Source organism: Tympanuchus pallidicinctus, unplaced genomic scaffold, assembly GCF_026119805.1.
Source record: "Tympanuchus pallidicinctus isolate F22 unplaced genomic scaffold, pur_lepc_1.0 scaffold26, whole genome shotgun sequence".
NCBI lineage: Eukaryota > Metazoa > Chordata > Aves > Galliformes > Phasianidae > Tympanuchus > Tympanuchus pallidicinctus.
Window position 1 is genome coordinate 3598005 of NW_026294743.1, and position 27381 is coordinate 3625385.

Below are 27381 nucleotides of genomic sequence, written 5' to 3' on the forward strand. Positions count from 1 at the left end.
TGGCCTTAGAAGACCAGCATTCATGCTGCCTTAGAAGACCAGCATTCATGCTGGCCTTAGAAGACCAGCATTCATGCTGGCCTTAGAAGACCAGCATTCATGCTGGCCTTAGAAGACCAGCATTCATGCTGGCCTTAGAAGACCAGCATTCATGCTGGCCTTAGAAGACCAGCATTCATGCTGGCCTTAGAAGACCAGCATTCATGCTGGCCTTAGAAGACCAGCATTCATGCTGGCCTTAGAAGACCAGCATTCATGCTGGCCTTAGAAGACCAGCATTCATGCTGGCCTTAGAAGACCAGCATTCATGCTGGCCTTAGAAGACCAGCATTCATGCTGGCCTTAGAAGACCAGCATTCATGCTGGCCTTAGAAGACCAGCATTCATGCTGGCCTTAGAAGACCAGCATTCATGCTGGCCTTAGAAGACCAGCATTCATGCTGGCCTTAGAAGACCAGCATTCATGCTGGCCTTAGAAGACCAGCATTCATGCTGGCCTTAGAAGACCAGCATTCATGCTGGCCTTAGAAGACCAGCATTCATGCTGGCCTTAGAAGACCAGCATTCATGCTGGCCTTAGAAGACCAGCATTCATGCTGGCCTTAGAAGACCAGCATTCATGCTGGCCTTAGAAGACCAGCATTCATGCTGGCCTTAGAAGACCAGCATTCATGCTGGCCTTAGAAGACCAGCATTCATGCTGGCCTTAGAAGACCAGCATTCATGCTGGCCTTAGAAGACCAGCATTCATGCTGGCCTTAGAAGACCAGCATTCATGCTGGCCTTAGAAGACCAGCATTCATGCTGGCCTTAGAAGACCAGCATTCATGCTGGCCTTAGAAGACCAGCATTCATGCTGGCCTTAGAAGACCAGCATTCATGCTGGCCTTAGAAGACCAGCATTCATGCTGGCCTTAGAAGACCAGCATTCATGCTGGCCTTAGAAGACCAGCATTCATGCTGGCCTTAGAAGACCAGCATTCATGCTGGCCTTAGAAGACCAGCATTCATGCTGGCCTTAGAAGACCAGCATTCATGCTGGCCTTAGAAGACCAGCATTCATGCTGGCCTTAGAAGACCAGCATTCATGCTGGCCTTAGAAGACCAGCATTCATGCTGGCCTTAGAAGACCAGCATTCATGCTGGCCTTAGAAGACCAGCATTCATGCTGGCCTTAGAAGACCAGCATTCATGCTGGCCTTAGAAGACCAGCATTCATGCTGGCCTTAGAAGACCAGCATTCATGCTGGCCTTAGAAGACCAGCATTCATGCTGGCCTTAGAAGACCAGCATTCATGCTGGCCTTAGAAGACCAGCATTCATGCTGGCCTTAGAAGACCAGCATTCATGCTGGCCTTAGAAGACCAGCATTCATGCTGGCCTTAGAAGACCAGCATTCATGCTGGCCTTAGAAGACCAGCATTCATGCTGGCCTTAGAAGACCAGCATTCATGCTGGCCTTAGAAGACCAGCATTCATGCTGGCCTTAGAAGACCAGCATTCATGCTGGCCTTAGAAGACCAGCATTCATGCTGGCCTTAGAAGACCAGCATTCATGCTGGCCTTAGAAGACCAGCATTCATGCTGGCCTTAGAAGACCAGCATTCATGCTGGCCTTAGAAGACCAGCATTCATGCTGGCCTTAGAAGACCAGCATTCATGCTGGCCTTAGAAGACCAGCATTCATGCTGGCCTTAGAAGACCAGCATTCATGCTGGCCTTAGAAGACCAGCATTCATGCTGGCCTTAGAAGACCAGCATTCATGCTGGCCTTAGAAGACCAGCATTCATGCTGGCCTTAGAAGACCAGCATTCATGCTGGCCTTAGAAGACCAGCATTCATGCTGGCCTTAGAAGACCAGCATTCATGCTGGCCTTAGAAGACCAGCATTCATGCTGGCCTTAGAAGACCAGCATTCATGCTGGCCTTAGAAGACCAGCATTCATGCTGGCCTTAGAAGACCAGCATTCATGCTGGCCTTAGAAGACCAGCATTCATGCTGGCCTTAGAAGACCAGCATTCATGCTGGCCTTAGAAGACCAGCATTCATGCTGGCCTTAGAAGACCAGCATTCATGCTGGCCTTAGAAGACCAGCATTCATGCTGGCCTTAGAAGACCAGCATTCATGCTGGCCTTAGAAGACCAGCATTCATGCTGGCCTTAGAAGACCAGCATTCATGCTGGCCTTAGAAGACCAGCATTCATGCTGGCCTTAGAAGACCAGCATTCATGCTGGCCTTAGAAGACCAGCATTCATGCTGGCCTTAGAAGACCAGCATTCATGCTGGCCTTAGAAGACCAGCATTCATGCTGGCCTTAGAAGACCAGCATTCATGCTGGCCTTAGAAGACCAGCATTCATGCTGGCCTTAGAAGACCAGCATTCATGCTGGCCTTAGAAGACCAGCATTCATGCTGGCCTTAGAAGACCAGCATTCATGCTGGCCTTAGAAGACCAGCATTCATGCTGGCCTTAGAAGACCAGCATTCATGCTGGCCTTAGAAGACCAGCATTCATGCTGGCCTTAGAAGACCAGCATTCATGCTGGCCTTAGAAGACCAGCATTCATGCTGGCCTTAGAAGACCAGCATTCATGCTGGCCTTAGAAGACCAGCATTCATGCTGGCCTTAGAAGACCAGCATTCATGCTGGCCTTAGAAGACCAGCATTCATGCTGGCCTTAGAAGACCAGCATTCATGCTGGCCTTAGAAGACCAGCATTCATGCTGGCCTTAGAAGACCAGCATTCATGCTGGCCTTAGAAGACCAGCATTCATGCTGGCCTTAGAAGACCAGCATTCATGCTGGCCTTAGAAGACCAGCATTCATGCTGGCCTTAGAAGACCAGCATTCATGCTGGCCTTAGAAGACCAGCATTCATGCTGGCCTTAGAAGACCAGCATTCATGCTGGCCTTAGAAGACCAGCATTCATGCTGGCCTTAGAAGACCAGCATTCATGCTGGCCTTAGAAGACCAGCATTCATGCTGGCCTTAGAAGACCAGCATTCATGCTGGCCTTAGAAGACCAGCATTCATGCTGGCCTTAGAAGACCAGCATTCATGCTGGCCTTAGAAGACCAGCATTCATGCTGGCCTTAGAAGACCAGCATTCATGCTGGCCTTAGAAGACCAGCATTCATGCTGGCCTTAGAAGACCAGCATTCATGCTGGCCTTAGAAGACCAGCATTCATGCTGGCCTTAGAAGACCAGCATTCATGCTGGCCTTAGAAGACCAGCATTCATGCTGGCCTTAGAAGACCAGCATTCATGCTGGCCTTAGAAGACCAGCATTCATGCTGGCCTTAGAAGACCAGCATTCATGCTGGCCTTAGAAGACCAGCATTCATGCTGGCCTTAGAAGACCAGCATTCATGCTGGCCTTAGAAGACCAGCATTCATGCTGGCCTTAGAAGACCAGCATTCATGCTGGCCTTAGAAGACCAGCATTCATGCTGGCCTTAGAAGACCAGCATTCATGCTGGCCTTAGAAGACCAGCATTCATGCTGGCCTTAGAAGACCAGCATTCATGCTGGCCTTAGAAGACCAGCATTCATGCTGGCCTTAGAAGACCAGCATTCATGCTGGCCTTAGAAGACCAGCATTCATGCTGGCCTTAGAAGACCAGCATTCATGCTGGCCTTAGAAGACCAGCATTCATGCTGGCCTTAGAAGACCAGCATTCATGCTGGCCTTAGAAGACCAGCATTCATGCTGGCCTTAGAAGACCAGCATTCATGCTGGCCTTAGAAGACCAGCATTCATGCTGGCCTTAGAAGACCAGCATTCATGCTGGCCTTAGAAGACCAGCATTCATGCTGGCCTTAGAAGACCAGCATTCATGCTGGCCTTAGAAGACCAGCATTCATGCTGGCCTTAGAAGACCATCATTCATGCTGGCCTTAGAAGTCAGCATTCATGCTGGCCTTAGAAGACCAGCATTCATGCTGGCCTTAGAAGACCAGCATTCATGCTGGCCTTAGAAGACCAGCATTCATGCTGGCCTTAGAAGACCAGCATTCATGCTGGCCTTAGAAGACCAGCATTCATGCTGGCCTTAGAAGACCAGCATTCATGCTGGCCTTAGAAGACCAGCATTCATGCTGGCCTTAGAAGACCAGCATTCATGCTGGCCTTAGAAGACCAGCATTCATGCTGGCCCTTAGAAGACCAGCATTCATGCTGGCCTTAGAAGACCAGCATTCATGCTGGCCTTAGAAGACCAGCATTCATGCTGGCCTTAGAAGACCAGCATTCATGCTGGCCTTAGAAGACCAGCATTCATGCTGGCCTTAGAAGACCAGCATTCATGCTGGCCTTAGAAGACCAGCATTCATGCTGGGCCTTAGAAGACCAGCATTCATGCTGGCCTTAGAAGACCAGCATTCATGCTGGCCTTAGAAGACCAGCATTCATGCTGGCCTTAGAAGACCAGCATTCATGCTGGCCTTAGAAGACCAGCATTCATGCTGGCCTTAGAAGACCAGCATTCATGCTGGCCTTAGAAGACCAGCATTCATGCTGGCCTTAGAAGACCAGCATTCATGCTGGCCTTAGAAGACCAGCATTCATGCTGGCCTTAGAAGACCAGCATTCATGCTGGCCTTAGAAGACCAGCATTCATGCTGGCCTTAGAAGACCAGCATTCATGCTGGCCTTAGAAGACCAGCATTCATGCTGGCCTTAGAAGACCAGCATTCATGCTGGCCTTAGAAGACCAGCATTCATGCTGGCCTTAGAAGACCAGCATTCATGCTGGCCTTAGAAGACCAGCATTCATGCTGGCCTTAGAAGACCAGCATTCATGCTGGCCTTAGAAGACCAGCATTCATGCTGGCCTTAGAAGACCAGCATTCATGCTGGCCTTAGAAGACCAGCATTCATGCTGGCCTTAGAAGACCAGCATTCATGCTGGCCTTAGAAGACCAGCATTCATGCTGGCCTTAGAAGACCAGCATTCATGCTGGCCTTAGAAGACCAGCATTCATGCTGGCCTTAGAAGACCAGCATTCATGCTGGCCTTAGAAGACCAGCATTCATGCTGGCCTTAGAAGACCAGCATTCATGCTGGCCTTAGAAGACCAGCATTCATGCTGGCCTTAGAAGACCAGCATTCATGCTGGCCTTAGAAGACCAGCATTCATGCTGGCCTTAGAAGACCAGCATTCATGCTGGCCTTAGAAGACCAGCATTCATGCTGGCCTTAGAAGACCAGCATTCATGCTGGCCTTAGAAGACCAGCATTCATGCTGGCCTTAGAAGACCAGCATTCATGCTGGCCTTAGAAGACCAGCATTCATGCTGGCCTTAGAAGACCAGCATTCATGCTGGCCTTAGAAGACCAGCATTCATGCTGGCCTTAGAAGACCAGCATTCATGCTGGCCTTAGAAGACCAGCATTCATGCTGGCCTTAGAAGACCAGCATTCATGCTGGCCTTAGAAGACCAGCATTCATGCTGGCCTTAGAAGACCAGCATTCATGCTGGCCTTAGAAGACCAGCATTCATGCTGGCCTTAGAAGACCAGCATTCATGCTGGCCTTAGAAGACCAGCATTCATGCTGGCCTTAGAAGACCAGCATTCATGCTGGCCTTAGAAGACCAGCATTCATGCTGGCCTTAGAAGACCAGCATTCATGCTGGCCTTAGAAGACCAGCATTCATGCTGGCCTTAGAAGACCAGCATTCATGCTGGCCTTAGAAGACCAGCATTCATGCTGGCCTTAGAAGACCAGCATTCATGCTGGCCTTAGAAGACCAGCATTCATGCTGGCCTTAGAAGACCAGCATTCATGCTGGCCTTAGAAGACCAGCATTCATGCTGGCCTTAGAAGACCAGCATTCATGCTGGCCTTAGAAGACCAGCATTCATGCTGGCCTTAGAAGACCAGCATTCATGCTGGCCTTAGAAGACCAGCATTCATGCTGGCCTTAGAAGACCAGCATTCATGCTGGCCTTAGAAGACCAGCATTCATGCTGGCCTTAGAAGACCAGCATTCATGCTGGCCTTAGAAGACCAGCATTCATGCTGGCCTTAGAAGACCAGCATTCATGCTGGCCTTAGAAGACCAGCATTCATGCTGGCCTTAGAAGACCAGCATTCATGCTGGCCTTAGAAGACCAGCATTCATGCTGGCCTTAGAAGACCAGCATTCATGCTGGCCTTAGAAGACCAGCATTCATGCTGGCCTTAGAAGACCAGCATTCATGCTGGCCTTAGAAGACCAGCATTCATGCTGGCCTTAGAAGACCAGCATTCATGCTGGCCTTAGAAGACCAGCATTCATGCTGGCCTTAGAAGACCAGCATTCATGCTGGCCTTAGAAGACCAGCATTCATGCTGGCCTTAGAAGACCAGCATTCATGCTGGCCTTAGAAGACCAGCATTCATGCTGGCCTTAGAAGACCAGCATTCATGCTGGCCTTAGAAGACCAGCATTCATGCTGGCCTTAGAAGACCAGCATTCATGCTGGCCTTAGAAGACCAGCATTCATGCTGGCCTTAGAAGACCAGCATTCATGCTGGCCTTAGAAGACCAGCATTCATGCTGGCCTTAGAAGACCAGCATTCATGCTGGCCTTAGAAGACCAGCATTCATGCTGGCCTTAGAAGACCAGCATTCATGCTGGCCTTAGAAGACCAGCATTCATGCTGGCCTTAGAAGACCAGCATTCATGCTGGCCTTAGAAGACCAGCATTCATGCTGGCCTTAGAAGACCAGCATTCATGCTGGCCTTAGAAGACCAGCATTCATGCTGGCCTTAGAAGACCAGCATTCATGCTGGCCTTAGAAGACCAGCATTCATGCTGGCCTTAGAAGACCAGCATTCATGCTGGCCTTAGAAGACCAGCATTCATGCTGGCCTTAGAAGACCAGCATTCATGCTGGCCTTAGAAGACCAGCATTCATGCTGGCCTTAGAAGACCAGCATTCATGCTGGCCTTAGAAGACCAGCATTCATGCTGGCCTTAGAAGACCAGCATTCATGCTGGCCTTAGAAGACCAGCATTCATGCTGGCCTTAGAAGACCAGCATTCATGCTGGCCTTAGAAGACCAGCATTCATGCTGGCCTTAGAAGACCAGCATTCATGCTGGCCTTAGAAGACCAGCATTCATGCTGGCCTTAGAAGACCAGCATTCATGCTGGCCTTAGAAGACCAGCATTCATGCTGGCCTTAGAAGACCAGCATTCATGCTGGCCTTAGAAGACCAGCATTCATGCTGGCCTTAGAAGACCAGCATTCATGCTGGCCTTAGAAGACCAGCATTCATGCTGGCCTTAGAAGACCAGCATTCATGCTGGCCTTAGAAGACCAGCATTCATGCTGGCCTTAGAAGACCAGCATTCATGCTGGCCTTAGAAGACCAGCATTCATGCTGGCCTTAGAAGACCAGCATTCATGCTGGCCTTAGAAGACCAGCATTCATGCTGGCCTTAGAAGACCAGCATTCATGCTGGCCTTAGAAGACCAGCATTCATGCTGGCCTTAGAAGACCAGCATTCATGCTGGCCTTAGAAGACCAGCATTCATGCTGGCCTTAGAAGACCAGCATTCATGCTGGCCTTAGAAGACCAGCATTCATGCTGGCCTTAGAAGACCAGCATTCATGCTGGCCTTAGAAGACCAGCATTCATGCTGGCCTTAGAAGACCAGCATTCATGCTGGCCTTAGAAGACCAGCATTCATGCTGGCCTTAGAAGACCAGCATTCATGCTGGCCTTAGAAGACCAGCATTCATGCTGGCCTTAGAAGACCAGCATTCATGCTGGCCTTAGAAGACCAGCATTCATGCTGGCCTTAGAAGACCAGCATTCATGCTGGCCTTAGAAGACCAGCATTCATGCTGGCCTTAGAAGACCAGCATTCATGCTGGCCTTAGAAGACCAGCATTCATGCTGGCCTTAGAAGACCAGCATTCATGCTGGCCTTAGAAGACCAGCATTCATGCTGGCCTTAGAAGACCAGCATTCATGCTGGCCTTAGAAGACCAGCATTCATGCTGGCCTTAGAAGACCAGCATTCATGCTGGCCTTAGAAGACCAGCATTCATGCTGGCCTTAGAAGACCAGCATTCATGCTGGCCTTAGAAGACCAGCATTCATGCTGGCCTTAGAAGACCAGCATTCATGCTGGCCTTAGAAGACCAGCATTCATGCTGGCCTTAGAAGACCAGCATTCATGCTGGCCTTAGAAGACCAGCATTCATGCTGGCCTTAGAAGACCAGCATTCATGCTGGCCTTAGAAGACCAGCATTCATGCTGGCCTTAGAAGACCAGCATTCATGCTGGCCTTAGAAGACCAGCATTCATGCTGGCCTTAGAAGACCAGCATTCATGCTGGCCTTAGAAGACCAGCATTCATGCTGGCCTTAGAAGACCAGCATTCATGCTGGCCTTAGAAGACCAGCATTCATGCTGGCCTTAGAAGACCAGCATTCATGCTGGCCTTAGAAGACCAGCATTCATGCTGGCCTTAGAAGACCAGCATTCATGCTGGCCTTAGAAGACCAGCATTCATGCTGGCCTTAGAAGACCAGCATTCATGCTGGCCTTAGAAGACCAGCATTCATGCTGGCCTTAGAAGACCAGCATTCATGCTGGCCTTAGAAGACCAGCATTCATGCTGGCCTTAGAAGACCAGCATTCATGCTGGCCTTAGAAGACCAGCATTCATGCTGGCCTTAGAAGACCAGCATTCATGCTGGCCTTAGAAGACCAGCATTCATGCTGGCCTTAGAAGACCAGCATTCATGCTGGCCTTAGAAGACCAGCATTCATGCTGGCCTTAGAAGACCAGCATTCATGCTGGCCTTAGAAGACCAGCATTCATGCTGGCCTTAGAAGACCAGCATTCATGCTGGCCTTAGAAGACCAGCATTCATGCTGGCCTTAGAAGACCAGCATTCATGCTGGCCTTAGAAGACCAGCATTCATGCTGGCCTTAGAAGACCAGCATTCATGCTGGCCTTAGAAGACCAGCATTCATGCTGGCCTTAGAAGACCAGCATTCATGCTGGCCTTAGAAGACCAGCATTCATGCTGGCCTTAGAAGACCAGCATTCATGCTGGCCTTAGAAGACCAGCATTCATGCTGGCCTTAGAAGACCAGCATTCATGCTGGCCTTAGAAGACCAGCATTCATGCTGGCCTTAGAAGACCAGCATTCATGCTGGCCTTAGAAGACCAGCATTCATGCTGGCCTTAGAAGACCAGCATTCATGCTGGCCTTAGAAGACCAGCATTCATGCTGGCCTTAGAAGACCAGCATTCATGCTGGCCTTAGAAGACCAGCATTCATGCTGGCCTTAGAAGACCAGCATTCATGCTGGCCTTAGAAGACCAGCATTCATGCTGGCCTTAGAAGACCAGCATTCATGCTGGCCTTAGAAGACCAGCATTCATGCTGGCCTTAGAAGACCAGCATTCATGCTGGCCTTAGAAGACCAGCATTCATGCTGGCCTTAGAAGACCAGCATTCATGCTGGCCTTAGAAGACCAGCATTCATGCTGGCCTTAGAAGACCAGCATTCATGCTGGCCTTAGAAGACCAGCATTCATGCTGGCCTTAGAAGACCAGCATTCATGCTGGCCTTAGAAGACCAGCATTCATGCTGGCCTTAGAAGACCAGCATTCATGCTGGCCTTAGAAGACCAGCATTCATGCTGGCCTTAGAAGACCAGCATTCATGCTGGCCTTAGAAGACCAGCATTCATGCTGGCCTTAGAAGACCAGCATTCATGCTGGCCTTAGAAGACCAGCATTCATGCTGGCCTTAGAAGACCAGCATTCATGCTGGCCTTAGAAGACCAGCATTCATGCTGGCCTTAGAAGACCAGCATTCATGCTGGCCTTAGAAGACCAGCATTCATGCTGGCCTTAGAAGACCAGCATTCATGCTGGCCTTAGAAGACCAGCATTCATGCTGGCCTTAGAAGACCAGCATTCATGCTGGCCTTAGAAGACCAGCATTCATGCTGGCCTTAGAAGACCAGCATTCATGCTGGCCTTAGAAGACCAGCATTCATGCTGGCCTTAGAAGACCAGCATTCATGCTGGCCTTAGAAGACCAGCATTCATGCTGGCCTTAGAAGACCAGCATTCATGCTGGCCTTAGAAGACCAGCATTCATGCTGGCCTTAGAAGACCAGCATTCATGCTGGCCTTAGAAGACCAGCATTCATGCTGGCCTTAGAAGACCAGCATTCATGCTGGCCTTAGAAGACCAGCATTCATGCTGGCCTTAGAAGACCAGCATTCATGCTGGCCTTAGAAGACCAGCATTCATGCTGGCCTTAGAAGACCAGCATTCATGCTGGCCTTAGAAGACCAGCATTCATGCTGGCCTTAGAAGACCAGCATTCATGCTGGCCTTAGAAGACCAGCATTCATGCTGGCCTTAGAAGACCAGCATTCATGCTGGCCTTAGAAGACCAGCATTCATGCTGGCCTTAGAAGACCAGCATTCATGCTGGCCTTAGAAGACCAGCATTCATGCTGGCCTTAGAAGACCAGCATTCATGCTGGCCTTAGAAGACCAGCATTCATGCTGGCCTTAGAAGACCAGCATTCATGCTGGCCTTAGAAGACCAGCATTCATGCTGGCCTTAGAAGACCAGCATTCATGCTGGCCTTAGAAGACCAGCATTCATGCTGGCCTTAGAAGACCAGCATTCATGCTGGCCTTAGAAGACCAGCATTCATGCTGGCCTTAGAAGACCAGCATTCATGCTGGCCTTAGAAGACCAGCATTCATGCTGGCCTTAGAAGACCAGCATTCATGCTGGCCTTAGAAGACCAGCATTCATGCTGGCCTTAGAAGACCAGCATTCATGCTGGCCTTAGAAGACCAGCATTCATGCTGGCCTTAGAAGACCAGCATTCATGCTGGCCTTAGAAGACCAGCATTCATGCTGGCCTTAGAAGACCAGCATTCATGCTGGCCTTAGAAGACCAGCATTCATGCTGGCCTTAGAAGACCAGCATTCATGCTGGCCTTAGAAGACCAGCATTCATGCTGGCCTTAGAAGACCAGCATTCATGCTGGCCTTAGAAGACCAGCATTCATGCTGGCCTTAGAAGACCAGCATTCATGCTGGCCTTAGAAGACCAGCATTCATGCTGGCCTTAGAAGACCAGCATGCTGTCATCCCTCCCCTTTGTCAGGTAATGAAGTAGGGATCCCACTCTTCGGCTTTCCCTGAAATCCCTCTGTCATTCCTGCGTGGTTTCCCTCAAGGATGAGGGCTTACAGCCTGCAGAATGAGAGATGGGAGGGAGACAGCTCTTCCTAGAGCTGTCCTTTAATATCCATTGCTTAACCTGTTAATTCTTGCTAAGACTTTTCCTCCTTTGCAGCTGTGTTAATAATGTAGTCTGGATTTTTTAAGGAAGGCTTTTCCTTGCTACTTTGTAGCAATTTAATATCCTTTACTTGTTGCAGCACCTTGATCAAAGTGTTGAAACATTGTGTTTTGTTTTCAGCAGTCTTCCAGCAAATGTGGAAGCCTGACTGCCGTAGAGATCCTAATTTCCAAGACCAAAGAAGTTTGTCATCCTCTGCTCTTGTCCCGGTGCTCTCAGCTTTTATCTGCTTTTTTAAATGCTGCTGTGCCTAACTCAGTTTTGTTGCTTATAGAGATGTAATTGTCAGAGTGGTTAAGGGGTTCTTCTCTTATATGCATTTTTTGATCTTTATTAACTGCAGTTTCTCATATATCCAATCTCTGTTGCAAGTTTGCACTGTCATTAGTTCCCTGTGCTTTTTACTTGGAGATGCTGTGAACCCACTGCAGCGGTAATTTAGGGGCTCTCCTACCTACCTACCTACTTGAAGTTTTGCAGATGATGTTGAAGATGTGCCCCATGTGCAAGGCTTGGGTGTTTCTATGTTCTCAACTGCATGAGCGGTGTTGACAAGGAACCCGAAAACTAATGCTCCAGAAACTGCTGGAAGAGGCAGCAGTTAAACTCTGAAACACAGTGGGACCGGTATTTTTGTTGGCAGACAGAAGAATTGACAAGAGAAGACCTGAATGAGTTTTGACTCTGGACTTCTCATTTTTTGCCCTTCAGTTAATATGTCCGCAGTAGGTTATTTTTCCAGAACAACATTAGAGATAGGGATGAAAGAGAGACTGCAATAAAAGGCAAGAAACAAAGATTAGGGAAAGAAAATAGGAAGAAAACCCAAAACAAAGACAAAGAAAGGAAGGAAGAAGAAAAGAAGGAAGGAAGAAAGAAAAGCAGAGAAAATCATTGTCTGTTTCCTTTGTACCTACTACGAATTTCTTTGATCTGTTTTTGGAGTCGCGGTCCCTCAGCTGAGGAAGATGAAGCGATGTTTCGATAAGCTTTGAAGAGGTATGTGTTGTTCAGTTTGTTTATGCCAGACATTCAAATTCATTATCTTTTCTTATTTTATCAATCTACTTAGACCTTGTGAAAAAGGTAAAGACAAGCAGCCATTATGCTAATACAGCTTGATTAGTGTGTGAAATCGAACCTTAAAATCAAGTGCATCCTATCATTTTGACAGTTGGCCCAGCTACTGTTATGAAATCATTTCTGTGTGGCCTGATGGTTGAAAATAGTCAATTGCTTACATTTCAGCTCAGTATTATGTTTTCTTTGCTATTTATGTGACAGCTGTTAAACAATGCTATGCGATTTTATGAAGACCAAATAATCCACACAAGCAGCCCTACTGTGCTGGATTTCTGCTTAGTGATACGGGGTAAATGCAGATTAGCTCCTTCAATGGCAGTGGAATAATTCCAGACTTACAGTATTGTAACCAGGACATAAACATTATTATGACTAGTTCTGAGGAAAATCAATCAGGCAAGCAAGCAGGCATTTGCTTAAACTCTCCGTGAGAGTCTGGAAGGAACTGTTTTGCCGTCATAAGCGATGGCATAGGAGGCAAGAAAAAATGACTGTGTAAGTTCTGAACCAGCAGTTGCTAATGAAGGAAAATTGCCAGATAGTCCAGCAGGTAATTTGATAAAGAAAGATGAATCTCGGCACTATGTGTGGGGAGGTTGTGGAGTCTCCTTCTCAGGAGATGTTCAAGACCTGCCTGGATGCCTACCTGTGCGACCTCGTATAGGGAACCTGCTTTGGCAGGGGGATTGGACTCGATGATCTCTGGAGGTCCCTTCCAACCCCTACAATTCTGTGATTCTGTGATGTGTAGGTCTGTTGTCGGAATGCCAAAGGAATAATTGTATGGGGAAACTGAGTGATTGCTGTGAGTAAGTTGACAAATTATTTAGGGCAAACAGTAGTAGTAGCAGTTAAGAATCACTGGCTTTAATGCACTGCTTTTTGCATTGTAAGTTAGCTTACAAGCCAGCCTACCATTTAGATAGCAACACACTAGTCTGAGTAACGACTGCCTGGGAAGAAAGCCAGCAGCTAAGAAAATTAGTAAAGGGAGAAAGCATGTTCCATAAATGCTGTGCTTCAAAGTAGGTGTGCTGTAGCCTGATATTTTTACAATTTCCTTGGGACTGATATTCATATCCTTAAAGCAATACACTTTTATGTGAACAATGATTACTTCGTAATGAGAAGTGAAAGTTTTGGCACCTCTTGTTCGTTACACTTTATTTCATCCCTTGCTTCCCTCTCCTTTCCCAGCCCCAAATACGCAGCTTATACCATCCCTTTTCCAGCAAAGTTGAGGACTACAGGCTTCAAGTTAAGATACACATTCTTTTTCAGTTTTTGCTGCTGACTGCACCTTCTGAAAAGATGCATACTTTGGTTGGTCTGCAGTGCTGTTTATTACCAAGCTATTCTCTAATTGTAGAGAATACTTTATGATTAGCCAAGCGCTAACCAAAACTGTAGACCTCTAAACAGCCTTGTTAGAAATTTCTACAAGATTTTAGTAGTGCACCTTATTAGCCTGCCAAGATGAATGGTTATATGCATTTTTTTTTTTTTTTAGTAACAGCACGTCATTACAAGAGTAGAGCCTGGACGGAAAAAAACCAACCCTCTTGTATTGCATAAAAATGACTCAGAAGGGTGTAGTGTCCTCTGAAGATGCAGCGCTGTATTTCACAGAGCTTGCAGGGATGGCTAGAGGAGAATTCCCCTTCAGAGAGCAAATGTATTTTTAGGAACAGAGCTATCAAAAAAAGTGTAGGGCTGCCAAAGAAGAATGCTTGCGTTGTTTAGTATCCTGTAATAAAGTAAGGGAAATAAACTGGAATAATATGGCTGATCTAACTTGAACTTAGTGCTTAGAGATGTCTGTAGATGTTTCCTACAATGTAAGTTAAATAATGCTATAATAATTGAGGACTGTCAAAGTGAATAAAGGAGAGCAGGTCACATATCAGCGTTCTGTGAAGTGTGCATCAGCTCCAAGTTGTTATTTAAAGAGCAGAATTAGAAATACTACCTCAGTTGAATTAATTGAAAGTGTCAATAAATCTGCGTAGCATAAAATTTGTTTTTACTTCCTTAAATTATAGGTTTTATGCTTCAGATATGAACACATCACCGAAGTTTGGCCAATGAAGTTGTCCTGTGCTATTAGGAAGTGGAGATGTTTCACAGCTAAAGGTAAGTGCATGTAAAAGGCGTGAAACTTCAATGTATAAAAGGGAAGGGATAATTCTTTGCAAACTTATCAGAACTGGAAAATTACTCCACCCCTGGCACATTGAGATAGCGTGACCAGTGATGAGTAAAGCTTTTTGAAATTGGAAATAATAAAACCCATTCCCATTCCTGCATGGGTCACAAGAAATTGAACACATTAGATGCTTAAACACAGCAGAAAGTTGTCTTTTCTTAAATGATAAATTGCTTGGCAGCGAATGAACCTCACACAAAGTGATTTTATGCTCCTATTTTGTGTAAAATATGTGATCGGTTTTATGACCATTTGATTTTATTTCATTGCTTTTGTATGGGTGCTTGAAATAACTTTTATGCATTGTTTTTACCAGTAGAACACTAAAAAATAAAAATACAGTTGGTGGTGTCCCTTAAACTACATCCTGGCTGAAACCAGGACATGTGATTGCTGAAATTATTTAAGTTTGCAGATGTATGTATGTTATTTATGTTGTCACCCCAAATCATTATTAATTTACTGCCTAAAAAGGTTGTTCAAACAATGATCCATTTAAATGGCTATATTGCTTTTCTTAAGAGCCCTAAAGACAAAAAGGAGTGATCAAGGATGTTTATAGAAATTCTGTTACTCTAATAAAATTACTAATAAAAATAAAAATTATCCTATGATTTAATTATTGTTATTGAGTAATTGTAACAATTGCATCATTATATAATTACCAAGAAAAAAAGCCTAACATGTCATATTGATCTAGAAAAGCAGGCAGTGCTGTTCATTACTGATTGACCATCAGTCTTTCCGTCCACAGGATGTGTGACTGCTTTCAGGTATAAAACAGAAATAATTCTGCTGGAATCTCATGCCAGTGAGTTTTTCCTGGTGTTCCTGTGCTACTTTTCCTCTCCTATGTATGGGTCCTGTACTGTAGAGGAGCTGCACAACCTTTATGCCTACTGAAGGCTGCTGGTGGTGATAGTCATCTCTACAGAAAGTCATCTGTTGTACAATTTCTGCTGTTTGCCAGAGCAGCCCAATGGGGACAAGGCTGTAATTATAGACACTTCAATAAGAAAGAGAAGCATGAAGATCCTTCTATGTTATATGGCAGGGACCCTAGATTTAGGTGGGTGGATGTTTTGACAGCCATGATAGATTACAATTAAAATTCTTTTACGTGTGTGCTACTTCAGGAGTGAGAGATGAGAGAAGAGCTTTTCCCATGTCTGAAACAATGTTACACAGGGAGGCTGGTGGCTTCTCTGCTGCTCATGGAAGGATCCATGTCCTGGTGTTGGCCAAATACCTCCAAGGAACCTCTGGGATTTGCGAGTGCTGTTAGAAAAAATGCCCTGCACTTTCTACGAGCTGAAAGGTTTCTTCTGATTGGTTGTCATGCACACAAGTCTGATGCAAAAGAACCCAAAAACACAGATCTAGGGTACACGCTGACTGAGTAAGTCCACTGGGGTCGTGTTACTATACTGTATGTAGCCATAGAGAAGAGTTTCTGTATGCCGTCTGCCGTCTTTCCTAGCATTTTCTTTGGCCTGTAGACTCTGATCTACCCTTAATTGAAGTGCCTGTAGGCTTCTTTCTGTAGGAAAGAAGAGTTACTGTGAGTGGGATATTCCATTACATTCTATAAGCCTTACGTTTTTTTTTTTCTTTCTTATATCCTGTACTCGAAGCCTTCTACCATGCATGTACTATGGAATTCAAAACTTCATGTTAACCAACATTCTGGCTTATGCAGGAGTGAGAGTAGGAGTGAGAGCCTGTTGTAAACCAGTGACAGAGATTTTGTTTTTCATTTTTCACTTTTTTTTTTTGGTGAACGTATTGTGCTTGTTTGATAGTCAGCAGTCACACGTGACATGGCAGTCTTTGGATGAATCCTTCTTTTCTACAAAAGTAAGTTTTTTTTACCTGAAGACATTTCAGGGTTTTTTTTTGTTTTGTTTTGTTTTTTGCCCTGCATAGAAGGCATTTAAGAATTGACAACTGCAAGTGAAGTAACAAGTAAATATTAAAATATGTGCCCTCTGCCTCCATACGCTTTTTTTTTTTTTTTTTTTACATAAGAGTGAAAACCAAATTACTGTTGTGTGGTCTTTTCATTTCATTTTGTTCACTATGCCATTCGTTTTCCAGTTTCTTTAATATTTGCAGTACCTTGCAGAGCACAGAAAATTATCCGTTTCTTGCTCAGGTTAATCATTTCTGTGGTAGAGGTGAAACTGTATCAAGGCTGGTGTCTGACTCACGCACATGCATGCTCTCCTTTTCTTGTGTGTTCTAATTTGTTTGCACTTAATCTGGAGGTATTGGCGAACATGGTTGGAATGGGCAAGAAAAAGGACTTTCAGTTCAGACTTGCTAGAAAACAGTGTTCTGCAGTGCTGTGCTGACTGAAGGACTGTGTACTCTTTATCAGTGACTGAGCACCAACAAGAGGAAAGCCATTCAACATGGGTAAGTGCAGAGACACCCCGTTAGAACTTGCAGCTTTTTCACATCTCAAAAACTCAAAAACTAAAGCCTTCAAGTGTGCTTGTTTCTTTTCGTACACACTGAGCCTAATAAAATAAAAACATCTGATTGTTTGGCAAGTATGGCAGCTGTGCAGATATCTGGCACTAACGCACATGTCAGAACGTGTTAAACAGTTTGTCTGCTTAATACATAAGGAAAATCCCCTAAGGAAAGCATCTCAGCTTTTGCTGGTGATTTGAATTTCCATTGAGCTCAGTTCTGTAGTCTGTATGTTCCTTGCTGAAGAAAAATTCATATTTAATTTGATGGACGTTTGACCTGTTTGATCAATCTGGATAATGAAGGTAACATTTAATCCAGTGTTTTTAATGGATAAAATTCTTCTGAAGTCTATAATCAGTTTTGGAAACCGATTTCTCACAGATCTTGGAAAAGATCAACAAGTATGATATTTTGTTTCAACTTTCAGTTGTTAATTTTATTGGGGTTTTATTACTTCATGAGAAGGTGTGTTCTTGTGTCTGAAGTAAAATGATGCCAAGAAGCAGTGATGTTCTTCATAGTCTCTGTAAAACTTGCGTTAGCAAACTTTCCAATTAACTTATGATCCACAGTTTGATGATGCAGTGATCACTCAAAGATGTTGCAGTTGCCCCAGAGGAATCTTAAGTGCTAGATGCATTTACCAAAAAGTCTGTTTTCCACCCTGCCATATACTGTTTTAAGTTCATTTTCCATCTGCATTAATGGCTGGTTTAACTAAAATGCATTTGCAAGCTGAGTGGTCTCTAGAAAGCTTGACAATAAGTGAAGACAACCCCTGTGATGTGGGGTGCAAATGCACTCCTCGTTGCTGCTTCTGTTTAGAAGCAGCTCAGGCAGAAATCGATATGTAAGTGAGGCAGAAGGGAGGTGTCAGACAAGATGAATTGTCTTGTTCATCTCCCTGTACCTAAACCCAAAATCGCTAATGCACTTGGCTGCCAATCCCGCATCTGTTTTTAAAAGATTTTGGTAGATCATTAAGCAGTGTTAAGGTATGAGCTCCCACTTCAAGGCAGTTTTTGGGAAAAAAAAAAAAAGCCAGGCTGCTGGGCTCCATTTAGCTGTTTTTGTTCCCCAGAAGCGACAGCAAACATGGGTAAAAAACCATGTCTTAAATTCTAGGTTACTTTTAAAGGAATTATGTATTGAATGACATGCAATAGAAGAAAATGATGTGTTCACGTTTTGACACAGCTGGTGTGGGTTGGGGGCTGAGGCAGCCTGCACTAACCCTCTTTGATCTGGTCCTGCCCTTGCTGGCCAGCAGGACCAGATGTGGTGTGGTTGGAGACAGGTTCCAGCACGGCTGCAACATGTCCCACTTCATTTCTAATCCACCACAAAACAAAGAAACAAAAGCAAACAAAAACAGAGAAGCATCTACATTCAAAAACAAGCAGTCCAACGTGTCAATTTTATCTTAAAAACCACTTAGTGTCTTGAGTGAAACAAATGGAACAATACCAGAACCAGTTGTCTCTGGTGTCAGGCATCAGAGGAGCAGTGAGATAGAATTTAAACGAAGAAACAAGCCGACCTCTTTTGCTACAGACCTTGCCAGTACAACAGTATATTAGTTGTGAGCTGCTGTGTTTTCCTTAGCTTTGTTGTTGTTCCAGTTAGTTCGTTTAATAGCTATCATTTGACCTGTTCAGTATCAACTGCTTTTTTTTTTTTATTTTTTTATTTTTTTGTGATGTGCATACAGGCACAATCTGCAATTATTGTATTAAAACCTGCTATCTCTCTGAACCTCTCCTTATGCCATCTCACCTGCCCAGGAGAACTCTGTCAGTATTTAAAATCTAACTCTATATATGAATCAGGTTAGAAAAATAACAGACATCCTCACAGGAAATGACTTCTCATAATAATTTTTAGTGGAATAATAATTTTAGTGGAAGATTATATCACCTTCCTTTATTATTCTCAGGCCTGTGAGATTTGCATGTTACATACTGGATAATATTTATAAATAATATTACTTTGCTCCCTTTTCAGAACTAACTTCTATTATTCCAGAGGACTGGCACATGTTTTTTATATTCCTAGCTTTATGCAGTGCTTTTGGAGTTAGAAATTTAGAAATTGCAGAACAGTGTGAGACTCGTCATTCCTGATGCAGTTCAAAGGAAGTAATCAGAATTACATGGGAGATGAACTTAGAACTTGTTTTGATATCACTTCTTTCTGCAGCAAAAGGTAACCTATTTGATTTCTTTTTTTAAATCATTGAAGTCATTAAAGAGCATCTGCCAAATTGTATTTTACTTACTTAGTTATTCTAATAATTTCACAAATATGAAAGCCACTGACATTACAGATTAACATGCATAGCGTGCAAGGAGGTCGTATTTATTGTGCATCTTTATTGGATGAACTGTGGACCTTAAAGATAGAACCTGTAAAAATAATTTAGTTGAAGGATTTTATGATGCTAAAGACACAAGCCTCAAAGACTTGAAGCTAAAATAGCAACATGATCATGCATTCCTTATTCTCATCTGAAAGTCCAGCAATTTTAAATGACTTTTTGTCTTCTTGAAATGCAATATCTTTTTTGTCAAAGGAACCAACAGGAGAAACTAAGAAAGTGTCTTGGAATACACTGAGTAGCTTAAAGTCCTTCAGACTTTCTCAACAAAATTATTTCCTTACTTAACTGTGGAGTTTACAAGCAGCTAAGAAGTAAATCTTTCCTAGTTCAATGTCAAAGCTCATAAATTTAAACTCAGGTACTGCAGAAAATGGAAAAACTACTGTTAGAAAGTGAAAAATTGCAGTTTGCCTCTTCCATTCTGAACATGATGACATACCAGAAATGAAATAAAAGTTTAGAGCTGAGCGAATATGGACATGGCACTGAGACCCTTGTTGTAGTTCTCGTCAGTATCTATTTTATTAATTAAAGATAATTTGTCATTTAGCTTTAAAGCAGCACATCTTGACCTCCTTCTCTGACCAGGCGACCAATCTAGCAGATGTGGAGAGGCTGTGGACATAATCTGCCTATACTTTAGTAAAGCCTTTGACGCTGTCATCCATAGCAGTCTTCTGGAGAGGCTGGCAGCTCTTGCTCAGATGGGCGTACTCTTTGCTGAGTAAAAAACTGACTGGATGGCTGAGTGATGGTGAGTGTAAGTAGTGGTGAATGGAGTTCAGTGAATCTAGCTAGTGACTGGTCACGAGTGGTGTTCCATAGGGGTTGGTACTGGGGGCAGTCCTATTTAATGTCCTTGTTGATGATCTGGATGAGAAAATTTTCAAGATGCAGTTGGACAAGGAGCTAGATAATCTCATCAAGGCTCTCTTTTCCCATGAGAGACTGAACTTGGTGATCCTTCAGGATCCCTTCCAGCCTGGGCTGTTCTGTGGAACTATGGTTCTCATCTGTGATACAAACCACATCTCTCTCTAACTGCTACAAATTATGCATATAGAAAAAATACAGTTGTTCAGTTGCCTAAATTACAGAGTTTCTTAGCTAAAGTGCCTAAGTTCCATTTTCCAAAACCTGAAGACAGCAAAGGATCTGGGGCATAAATGAGTCACAGCCTAAAACAGTGGAGTCAGGATGTGGCTGGGACATTGACACCTGTGGGTAGCAGATCCAAGGCCTCAGATTAGGCATAGTTTAGCAGCATATCCTTCCTGTAAGAATGAAACAATTGCAGAAAGAATAACATGCACCAGGGTGGCATATGAAACCCGTTGCAGTTTTTTTGTATTATGTAAAATGAAACTTGCCTGCCTACTGTAAGCTGAACTTTGGCTACTGTTGGCCTATTGAAAATTCTCTTTGGTTTGGCTTTGAAAGAGACCTTCAGCTTGCTCTGTTATATTTTAAAGCACTACAGATTTTTAAGCTAGTTATTTTACAGCCTGAGATAATGATGATTCATTCAGTTTGCTTTTGTAGAGCTTTACGTGTAGAGCTTTTAATCACCAAGGTAATTAAATGTTTGTTATCAGGCAATAATAAAACATAATAATCTCTAGCAATTACAAAGGCCTTAGAACCTGAGGTTGAGATCACCTAGGAAAAGTTGAACGTTTTAAGTAATAGATTTTCTTGAAAAATAGTCTTGCCTTTGTGCCCTATTTTAATAAATACTTGTTGGCTGAAAATTCTTTTTTGGTAGTTGAGTCTCCTGGCAATCAACTCAGTATCTTATTTAATATTCCAGCTTCACTGCATTTGGACTGTTTTACGGTATATTGTTTTCTATGCTTCAGAGACATTTCTGTGCTGTTGTGATGGATCTGCTTTGAAAGATCAGTGATTCTTTTGTGATTCTGCAGAAAGCACAATGTCCCATATTTTTGCTTTGCTAAATAACTCTTTTGTTTTAAATACTGTTTAAAACTATTCAAATTTGTTTTAAATTTAGCAAAAAATATATACAAATAATTTCAGAGTATTGTATTAAATTTATGTATAAATATTTAACAACATGCACTATGATATACCTACTAGAAGATCTATACTACTCATAGCATATACTTTATGATGTCTGTATATGCTGTACAGTTACAGAACTATCCAACTATTTAGCATAAGTATCTACAATCATATCAAAATAAATTCTTTTTTAGAGTTAGTGTATCTCTGTTTTATTATGCACATTAATGAGAAGATTAATGTGTTGTTTCTTTTCTGTTGAAGGGAACAGGCAGACAAGCATGTTTTGTTAAGTTGCTGCTACATTTTTTTTTAGTGAAAAATCATTAAATTTGGTAAAATTGAATGAATTGAGTGCGTTGAGTAGAAAGAATTGAATGAATTTCAGCAATATTTTTCCATCAGAGCAACAAGCTGGATTTCAGCAGGAGACTGGACACGTATGGGCTAATAGAAAGATTTTGCTGGTCCCACCTTTAAGACAAGCAAGTACTGACAGAATATGGCTTTTGGACTTTGATGAAAAGAGACAATTAGGGCTCAGCCTATGTGCTTAGATTGATTGATTTGAACACTGACTTACTTAGATTTGCAGAGAACTAAAAAGCCCATCTTTTGGACTGAGAATCCAGTGATGTTAAGGAAGGCCGTTTGTTTGGTGTATTTGGAAGTGTATTTGACAAGAAGGAAATCATAGAATCATGGAATCATCTAGGTCAGAACAGACTTCCAAGATCATCAAGTATAACCACCAACCTGACCTCCTGAGACTAATGAGGTCTCCCCTCATCTTCCTCCAGAAAAAAACAACCCCTGTTCTCTCCTCATATGCACTGCATTCTAATTTCTTCACCAGCTATACTGTTCTTCGCTGAACGCGTTTCAGCAATTCAGTGTCCCTCTTGTCGTGAGGGACCCCGAACTGAACACACTACTCAAGGTGTGGTGTCACCAGAGCTGCATACAAGGGGACAACCAATTCCCTAGTCTTTCAGATGACACAGTTTCTGATTAAGGCCAGAAGCCATTGGCCTTCTTGGCCACCTGGACATGCTTCAGGCTGACGTTCAGCTAGCTGCTGACCAGCAGCCCCTGGTCCTTTTCTGCTGAGCAGCTTTCCATCCACTTTTGCCCATGCCTGTAATGCCACGTAGGGTCGTTATGACCCAAGTGCAGGGTTTGGTCCATCACTCTGGGCCTTGGACTACGTCTCTGTCTTGGCAGCAGAGATACCTGTGGTGTCTCTCAGGAATGCTGGTGAGCTTTACTTTTTTTCAGACCCTGTCTGTGTAGCTGTCCATCCCCACTGGCACAAACTTCCTCATTGGAGAGAACTGAAGCAGTTTATGTTACAGTTCCTCACGGTAGAGGGACAGCTGAAGTTACTGAGGTTGTTGTGGCTCATGTGTTCGTAGTTTGACTCAGAAACTGGCTCCGTCTCTGTCCCGTTTTGAAGCAAAAGAAGATTTTTTTTTTTTAATTTTGAGACTTGTATTTCATCCAAGTTCCTTATCAGAGATCTCCAACTGTTTCTGCCACCTCTGAGTTCAGAATGAATCTGATCATAGTTCTTCAGTGTCACTGTCTCAACATATAATCCTCTACTGGGAAAAAGAGGAGCCTGTGGAATTATGCCAGATTACCTTAGCAAGGAATCTTCTCCTTCAGCTAAAAGGAAAGGGGTGGAAACCCCACAGAGCAGAAGGGAGAGTGAAGTAATTAATTTGCAGGTCTTGACATATGGCTGGGAGAAGGGCTTCTGGGGAGGTTGGGAAGGCAATGTTTTCAGCAGCCTTGGTCAGCCTTCATCTGGATGTCTGCAACAACTGAAGGGTTTCTTCAGACTCATCTGGACAGTGGTTTTCTTTCTTCCTTGAACCTTGTATTTTCTTCATGTGAGGAGTCTTTCCTATCATGGGAGCCCTAGCTTCAGGAGAAGGCTTCTGGTTCTACCCTGCAGCCAGCCTCTGTCTCAGCGGGCAGGCTGGCCCTCTCCTTGCATGCCTTCTCCAAGGATCTCAAACACCAAAATGCTGGAGGATCCAGGAGAAAACCCCATTACAACCCCTTTCAAGCATGAACTGTAAGTACTCTTACTCCTGAAAGTCAGTATGACTTCCATGATTTATTCATCCCGAGATGTATTCATCCATTCATTATTTATTTTCGTTTGTTTTACTACTATCATTACAATTTCATAAACAGCAGCGCAGAGAGAAAGATGGGACATTACAGAGAGAGTTAGCTGCTGGAGGAAGGTCATGGGCTTCGTTCTTCTTGGTCACTGGTAGTCTCCAGAATTGTTATCAAGGCTTATTACAGGGAAAGCAAAAGGTCATTTCTGTTTTCCTTTTTTTAGGTTAATGAAAGCCTTTTGTTTCAAGTAAAGTCTTCTTCACAGTCCTTTATAGTCTTTTAATATGATGAGGACACTAGACCGTTCTGAAGCGATGAGGGATTCTGCTGCGTGCAGAAGATGAGATGAAGGGGAAACTGACATTGCAGGTCCAGCATCTTCCCTCCTCATTTTAATCTGTGAATGCGGATTTCTGCATGTAGAAGGACTGAACTGATATAAGGCCTACTCAGATGATGAGTCGATTTAGATTTAGTATTTCAGGCTGTAATCTGGTTTGCTTATTACAAGGGAAATGGAGGATTGTGTTGAAAGGAAAAAAGGGAAAATGCAATGCAGAACGTCAGCTCTCCCTTGCCTTTCCTTCTCAGGCTCAAATGCGCAGTGTCCAGGCAGATAGTTTGGAGCTATCAATTTACTGTGACTCAGCTGTGGTTGCTCACTGTCTCAATATGCTCCTCACGAATCAGCTGTGAGGTAACACGAATTGGCTTAAGCCACCTTCATGATTGCTGTGTGGAGAGAGAAGTTCAAATATCAGGTACATTAAGGCACAGCACTGACAGCCAGTGGGTTCCCATTAGGGAACTCGAGCCTTTCTGTAGCACTATACTTTCTGAAATGTGTTATTGACTTTATAAAATCATAGCAGCTTTGTTCTTAGTACTGCCCTCTAGACCTACTTCTTTCCAACAATATACAGCCCTATTGTAAATCAATGTCCAAAACCACTGCAGCAGTACTACTTTCATCTAGAGGGACCATTTTGTAGAAAAGAGGCGTTTCTTTTTATTATTATTTTAAATAAACTATTTTTAATTTTGTAAGGAATCCTTCTGAGCCCTTTCAATCAGATGGATTATTCACTTCATAGTGCAGAAACGTGGTTGTTATTCATTAAAAAAAAAAAAAAAAAAAAGCAAGCAAGAAAGAAAAACAAAGAAAGAAAAAGAAAAAAATTTCTTCTACATGGAAAGAAAAATAAATAAATACATTACCACTGAATTAGATGATGGCATATAAGCCTTTTTTGTAAATCAGGAGAAGAGGTTAAGTAGTTGTAAAAAAGGCTTTAGCCCTGGGAAACATGCAGAGTGGACTGCATCAGATTTTATATGCCCTGGATTTTCAGAAGGACAGCATATCTGAAGCTTTGTTTAAAAGAATTGTGGTTTTTGAAATGCGTGAAGCCAGTAAAATGAACTTAAGGTCTTAGGGATGAAAATTTAATAAGGAAAAGAAACGCTAAATAATGCAGGGAAATGTCATGGATATTCGAACATTCTGTTGCAGAATATATGGTACAAACAGTTTCTTACAGCACAAAAAATCTTTTTGCTTTCCAGGTGTTGGCACAGGTAAGAACAGCTGTGAGATGGAGGAACACAAGCTGGCATCCTCTGTTCTCTTCAACAACTGTGCTAAGTTTGTTTTGTTGATTGCAGGCATGAAGGAGCATTGCAGGCAGTAGTTTCAGCAGACATGGTCTGCATCTGCAAAACGTAAGCAACCCAGAAGATGAGGTTATGGGCACTATTCCCTTACTTGGGCATCCTTGCTAATATCCTTTTGGCTAAGCTTCAGAAGGTCTCTGGCTGGCTGTGTCTGCAGTTATTAGGTCATATATTATACTGTAAGGATGCACCATTGGATAGCAATGCTTGTAAATGGCAGCAGTTTGCTTATTGGAGGACGCAGAAGAAAATTAAATTTGCTATTTGGGTTAGCAATCCTATGAGTAAGTAATGTTATCTATCCAGATCTTGGATGTATATTGGAATTCTGTGATATTTGTTAAGCACCTAAATAACTCAGTTCTGCATTAAATCATAGTCTAATTTTGGGTCCGTTTCACTCACATGTACGTCATAACTCAGAAGGTGGAGTGACTTAAAATATTTATAATATTGTGCTGTAACATACCTTAATGCAATCCCTGCATTTACATTTCATTTAGCTGTTATCCTGCCCTTAGGGAAATCTCTTTTGCCCAAGAATGCACATCCCCTGTAACAAAAAGGGTCACAAAAACAACAAAAAAAGAACCGTAGCAATATTCATAGGAAGAAGAAATGCCTGAAAATTCATTGTTTTATGATGGGGAACTTGAGAAGATGAATGGTAGTTTTCCAGTGGCTTAGGAAAAAAACAAAAAAAAAACCCACAAAAATGAAACAAAAAAAACCCCCACAAACAAAAAACCAACAAAAGAAACTCTAGGGAAATAAATGCTTCTGATAGAGTCACAGTTAAAAACGAGGAGAGCTTTGCCCCAAATTGAAGTTCAGCATAAACTCAAAGCCCCATGACTTGAAAGTACATCAAAAGTGGAAGAATGGTCTTTTGATCAAGGCATTGACCTGAGAGCAAGTACAGGTTCATGTCTTTGCTCTGCTGCAGACTTCCTGTCTTTACATCTGCTGTCTCTGTGCTGCTGTGCTTTCTTTTTTTTTTATGTAGTGAGACTGATAACATCTAAATTATATGCTGCTTCAGATGGGGCTGTCTTTGACTCTGCCCAGAAGTGAATAGTTCAGTGAGGGCTCACTGGTGTGATATGGTGGTGCTGTGGTAATGCTTAACACATTGGCAGGAACACTTCTCAGTCACAGCGTTTCTGATTTTGACGTGTTTTTTGCAATGATGTGTCACAGTTTCACTTCACAGTACAACTTCTCAGCAAGTTTTTAAGCTGAAGTTTTTTCCATTGGAAAGATCTAAGTGAAGTGAGTTAAAATATTTCATGAAAATGTATCAACCTCCTCGTATTCTAAGGTGTGTTGTGAAAACACTTTGCTGTGGATGGGACAAAAAGATTTCCTTCAAGTTTACTAGCTTCTTTTGCACCCCTGCAAAGAAATGTGAGCTTTAATAAAACTGAATATTTTAGAATATGTTGCTTCATGAACAACTGAAGGATTTTTGACATTTTGCTTTGACGTGTGATTAAAACAGCTGTAAGAAGTCTATGAATTTCCTCTCCAACACACATTCCACGTTTTAACCAGTATTACCGTACAGCGTCCACCGAGATCACAGTTTTAATAAAAATGTCTTCAAAGCTTTAATTCCACTGTTATTAATTCAAAAAACCTCTCAGAAGTTCAGTGTTCATAAAAGAAAAATCTTCTTGTGCTCACCGATATATAAATGTAATCCTTCTAATGCAGCAGCACTGAATAATGAGGAGCCAAAAGCTGCAGATCTAATTATTGGGCATCACTGGCTCAGGAGTCATAAAAACCTTGACTCTGAATAAACAACCTGATTTCTGTTATTGAAGTATTACATCTTGTACCAAACAAACGCTGTATCTTCTTACGATGAAGAAATGCATCTTTATGAAAAGATTAGATCAGCTGATTATGTAACAGTGTATTTTTGGCATGAAAACATCCAACCAGAACTAGTCCTGCTATCGCATGTCTTTACAATGAATTGTAATCAGGATGTGATAAGAAGGGAAGGAGATGGGAGCTG

General features: G+C 43.3%; 1 long non-coding RNA gene across 1 annotated transcript; it reads right to left on the bottom strand.

The window, feature by feature from the left end:
• Positions 1–24960: 24960 nt before the first annotated feature.
• Positions 24961–26537, bottom strand: LOC128084217 (uncharacterized). The gene is made up of 3 exons (XR_008208389.1): positions 26262–26537; positions 25825–25908; positions 24961–25394 (listed from the first exon to the last, which is right to left on the bottom strand). It is a non-coding gene; the product is annotated as an uncharacterized LOC128084217 (long non-coding RNA).
• Positions 26538–27381: the final 844 nt, after the last annotated feature.